The sequence below is a fragment of the Apteryx rowi genome, unplaced genomic scaffold (genome assembly GCF_003343035.1).
Source record: "Apteryx rowi isolate R43461 unplaced genomic scaffold, aptRow1 scaffold_86, whole genome shotgun sequence".
NCBI classification, from domain to species: domain Eukaryota; kingdom Metazoa; phylum Chordata; class Aves; order Apterygiformes; family Apterygidae; genus Apteryx; species Apteryx rowi.
In genome coordinates this window covers 1,773,218-1,778,820 of record NW_020451160.1, presented here as the reverse complement: position 1 = coordinate 1,778,820, position 5,603 = coordinate 1,773,218, and positions in this window count along the sequence as shown.

Sequence of the window (5,603 nt, the reverse complement as noted above, 5' to 3'; positions counted from 1 at the left end):
GCGAGCCAGGCACGTGCCGCGCGCCGGGCTGCCGCCGGCCCCCTCCTTCGCGCCGGGCTTTGCCAGCGGCGGGCGGCGAGGCGCCAGCGTGCGCCCCGAGTGCTTTTAGTCGATTCGGTGGCGTTCAGCTGAATCGCACGGTCCTTCCTCCAGCGCAGATTGCCGTTGCCTTCGCGAAGCCCCGGGAGCTTGTTTAACCCAGGCGGGCATGGAGCACGGCCCCGCGTGCTGCTAGCTCGGGGCCAGACCCCCATTCCCCAGCCCYGCTGGGTGCACCGGCACCCCAAAAATATCACGGGCGTCGCGGGGTTTCCGCCAGGCACGCGACGGGCGCGTGGTGCCGCTGCCAAAGCACCTCGCTCCTGCCTGCGGCAGTCCCGCTCCGGCACAGCCGGAGGCTAACGGCTCCTCCGCAGGCTTTTAGCCTGGTGTTCAGCGCTAACCTCGTGYGCGTCCCCATCCGAGCAGCAGCGCAACAGGGGAGAAAAAAAGGCAGGTTTTCGTTTCGACTGAAAGCGGGCCCTGTTCGGGCCACCGAAGGAGCCGTTTGCTCCAAAAGCAGGTACCCAGCAGCAGCCGCACTGAGGGCCGCCGCCTCCTCCTCCTCCTCCTCCTCCCAGCTCGCGGGGCGGACGCTGCCGCTGCTGGCGGTTTTCTTTGCAGGTTCTTCTTGTTTTGCCCCAAACATCTCCCGGTCGGGTTTGTGACTCTGTCGGCTCCGTCGCTGTGCAAACCCGCGCTGCTCGGGCTGCYGGGGTGGCTCCAGCAGATGCTCTTCCAGCTCTGGGAAGAGCCAACTTGCTGCTAATTTTCTTCCAGGCATCAACCTTGTCCCCCCCTTGCTTCTCCCCCTCTTCCCGGGGGTCCGGGCAGCCCCGGTGCGGCAGGAAGTGGTGGCGGGTGCTSGTGCGGACGGAGGCGCCTGCGACGAGGGCGAACGCGCGACTGCTCCGCTAACCCACGCGGAAGAGCTAATGATATCGAACCGGGGTGGCGTTTCTGATTATTTTTCAGATCTGGCTTCTATCTGTCATTAGCGTTGCATTGCATAACCGGGGATAAATCTGAATGAAGCTCGTACCCACGGAGCATGGTACGGAATATTCATGCGCTGGGAACCAAAACGATGCAAATGTGAATCTTTATTACCAGTGGAGGTTGTTAAATATTTATATTTTCTGTTTGAGACACGCTGTGACACATGCAACTCAATTATAATATAACTAAAAACCACACTAAATTATAGGCAAACAGCAACAAATGAAGGGGAGGGGGGATCTGAACTTTGCCATGTGCAGCCTGGGGAAAATAAATAAATAACTAGGAGACTTTGGGAGCCCGCCGGAGCGGCGCCTGGCAGGGAGCGCCATCAAAGCTGCCTTCGCTCCGTCGCCACGGGCCTGCTGGAAGCGGCAAAGCGCGACGCGTCTCCCGCACGCAGCACCATCGCCTCGGCGCCTCCTCATCCTCGCCGCAAAGGCCCCGGCGTCGCATGGAGGGAAGCGACGGACAGGGAAAGGCGAGGGGAGAGGGGCAGCTCGCTCCTCGGGCAAGCGGAGCAGCGTGGTTTATCCCTCTCCGTGCACATAACTAAATATCAGCGCATTCTTTGCACATCTCCTTTCTTTCCTCAGGCAGCCCAAAGAAGAGCCGCAGATACGGCGAAGCCTCCCGGCAGGCTGCGTGCAGCTCCTGGAAGACGCCCCAAGACACGGCTCAGGAAGAGCATCCCGGCTCCGCGCCCCGGGCTCTGCCGCCCCCGCGTGCCTCTGCCCGCTTCGGTCCTCGTGCCGAGCCGCCGTGGGACACCCTGGCCACGCCACGACGGCAAGGGTTGGGAGAACGGAGAGCGTAGAGGCGCCGTTTTGCCGGCAGCTGAAAAACATACCATTTTTTGAAGAAAACAGCTATACAGGAGGCGAAAGACATAGGAATTTAAATTAAATTTAACTTACAACTTTGCCAAAGCTCGTGACCAGAATCCCTTAGTCCCATTTCTAATTCTGCTCCCTCGCAGCCATCATCCGCAGCCCACGTCTCTGGCAGCGCCCGGAGCCGCCTCCGGCGGGGAGAGCGGCAGCGAAGCCCACGGCGCAGGCGTCCGGCACATGCGAGAATCCCCGCTAATCCCAGACCCGGAGGGATGCTGGACCTGTGAGTGCAGACACGCGGGGATCCCGGACCCGCAGGGATCCCAGGCCTCTGCTCTCCTCTGCGCCATAGATGCCACCCCTGCGAATGGGCTTATTAATAATAATAATAACACTAATAATAGCAGCATTTCCGGGCATGGTGTCTGCTGCCGGAGGCTAATTCCCGGGCTCTGACGACCCACGGCACGCCGGAGCGTGCTAAACAAGCCGGCAGCCCGCTGACCCGACCTGCGTCGGTGGGATGTGGGATCCGGCCTCGGGAGGGGCGGAGGGATGGAGTGCGGTTAGGGGCAATAAGTAGTGATGGATGGAGAATGTGAGGTCGGAGACCTTCCCCGGCACGTGCTCGCCTCACGGAGCGGGGCCTCCCACGGCCCCGCGCGTTGCTCCGGCTGAGCCTTTGCAGTGCTGGGACTCCATCCAGGGCAGTTTTTCCTTGTATGCTCTTTTCAAATTAAATGCTGCTTTTCGCTCTATTGTCCCTGCAACCCCCTCAGASGCTTGGAAGCAGCTTTGTCCCCTTCTTTGCCCCCCCCCCTTTTATTCCCATTTATTCCCAAGTGAGGCAATGCCCATGGGAGCAGGGCTGTGACGTGGCTGGGGCTTGGGAATGGCCAAAACTCAYGTTAGGAGGCTGCCAGGATCCAACCCAACCACCCCGCGGGGGCAGACCCGGCTCCCGCCCCCCATGACGGCCGCAGACCGGCCACACGGCCGCCAGCCGAGCGAGAGGTGACATCAATACCGCCGCGCCCAGCATCCCGGATCTATCACGGGCCCCGTGACTAATCTGGGATGCGGTGGACGCTTTTAATATGCGGCCATAAATATTCATGGGCTGTCAGCTATGAAAGAAGACCCTGCCTCCCGCCGCTCTCCCCTGCCGGAAGGGAGCAAAAGGGAGACGGAGCCGCCCCGCGCTGCTGCGGCGGCCGCTCGGAGACCCGGGGGCTGCTGGGCCTCCCCCAGCTTGCACCAGCGAGCAGCCGGTTCGGCTGGCGCACGCCTTGCGGACGGCCCGAGACGGCTTGCGTCCGGGTGCAGGCGAAACCTCGACCCCTTGCAGGCTTTCCAGAGTCGGGATAACTTGGCTTGCTCATCTTTCGGCCCCGCAGCTCCGGGCCTGGGCGCACGCTGGGAGGGGGACACCGCCGGTGCCGGTCAGCGGGGCTGCGTCACTCCAGCCGCAAACCCGGACCCGCGGCCGCCCCGCGCTCGTCCGTCTTTCCTTGCGGCAAGGCTTGGTTAATTAACGGGCGTCGCGTGCTTTGAGATCGCCAGATAACGGGAGCGAAGCGCAGAGCGGGGTTACAGGAGCAACCGCGCCAGGAGCTTTTGCAAAATCCCTGCAACACACGCGGCAGCCACACGGAAGCGATGGCCCAGGTCTTCTCCACCTGCTCCGTAGCGCCAAGCACCACAGCCAAAAAGCGACCCCGCCACGGCCACCAACCTGGCTCCTAGGGCCGGACCCTGCCGTGGAAATCCGGCCCTGGAAAGCCAGGCGTCACCAYCTGGCTCCCGCCTTCTCCGAGCCCCGGGGCTTTCAGTCGCGGCTGCGCCGTGCAGCRTCGCTGCGTGCTCCTGCCAGGCTGCGGCACGCGAGAGGTCAACCCCAAAATCCCAGAGCGCCGGCACGAGGAGGGAGCCGGCCCGCAGGGCGGAGAGGCCGGGCGCACCCACCAGGCACCCAGCCCCCTTGCACGTCCCCGAAACCCACCTCCCCGCGGGGCCTCGCACAACGGAGCCCTCGTCTCCGGCCCCGGGCATCGGCGCTCCTCCAAAACGCACATTTCATTTAGATTTAATGCAATGGTTACCGCGCGCAGTAAATACCCGAACCGTATTAAAGGAGGATTAGTAGCCAGGTAATAACCAAGCGTCCCTTGCAGAAGCCTTAATAAGTGCCGATGGCCCCGCTTGCTCCCTCCCGAGCCGTGACAAATTCACGGGATTGCCGCGGCGTGCCCAAGCCCACCTAAAATTAGTCCGTGATGTTTTTCAYGGAGCTGCCTCCCTGCCTGGCAAGCGGCCCGCTGGCCGTGGGGACGCCGGCGAGGCGCTCAGCACTGGCCGCCCCACGCTGAGCCCTCGCTTTGCAGGTGGGGAAACTGAGGCAGGGACRGAGCCAAGCGGGGTCCCGCTGCTGAGCCCCAGCGTCGCAGTCCAGCGCTGCCCACCCAGGTGCCTGGCACCAATTCGCATGGAAAGTGGGCTGAAAAAGAAGAAGAGGGGGGGAAAAAAAAAAGAAAAGCACAGTTTCAGCAAGCGTTTGACAGCCGGAGCTGCAAATTCACTTTTTGTGAACGTTGGAGCTTGATGGCATGAACATCTGGGGAAAGAAAATGCACGAAAGGTAACGCAGGAACAGAGCCAACCCACCTGCAAACCCAGCGGCCACCAGGGACGGTCCAGCGGGAGGCAGCCGGACCCGCGGAGAGGGGGGCGATGGAGCTGGACACGGGCGTCCCAGCCACATCCCACGGCGAGGGAGGCGTCATCCCGCCGAGCTCCCCGAAACTGCTGTCTGGGGGCACCAGTGCCACAAGGCAGGCATGGCCTCCCCCTCCCCCCCCCGCACTGCCAAAACGTGCTGCGTATGCCCCAAACAGTGCTTGGGAACGAGCTAATTGGGTGCTCAAGCATGGACAATCAGGTGCCCGTGCATGGGCCGTGCACGCCGCAGCTGGGTGCTCAGGCATGGATTAGCTGGGTGCTCAGGCGTGGAGCAATTGGGCGCTCAGGCGTGAGTGCAGCAAACACTGCAGTTTCTGCCCAAAACACCTCCTGCAAGATGCTCGGGCTTTGCCGTTTCCAGCTGCACCCGTGCGTGCACACAACCCCCTTTTTCTCTATCCCGGCCTTTCCCGAGGGAGGCGAGCGGCTCCGGGTCCACGGGACGTGGCTGGCAGCAGCTGTCGCCGCGCTCCTGTGTCACTGCCCCCCCCCAATGCAATAGTGCAAATAAACAGCCCCCAAAGGCCCCGGCCCCTTGATGCAACACCAAAGCAAACAGCGAGGGAAGCAGCGAGACGCAGAACCAGCTGCCGATGGCTCCGCGGTGGCGTTTCCGCAAAGCATGACCGCACAAGAAAGTCTCATCCGCGCCCCGGGACGGGCGCACGCTACAGTCACGCTTCCGCATTTCCTCCTGCCCAACTGCAAGAGCTGCAAATTGAAGTGTGAGAAGCGGRAAAAGGAAGGGAAAAGCCAGTTCCCCCTGTCTCCGGCTGCCCAGACTTTCAGACAAGCGCAAAACCCCGCGGCAGGGTGATAAACCCAGCAGCTCCATCCCTCTTCCCCTCCCAGCGATCCCTGAGCTACGTGATGACAACGGCATTTGTGGGGGAAAAGCAATGCGCAGGGGTGATTTAATGCATTTTTTTTGGTTTCTTTCGACAGCTTCGCAGGGTGCAGGATGCTGCCCCGAGACACAAGACCCCCGCAGGG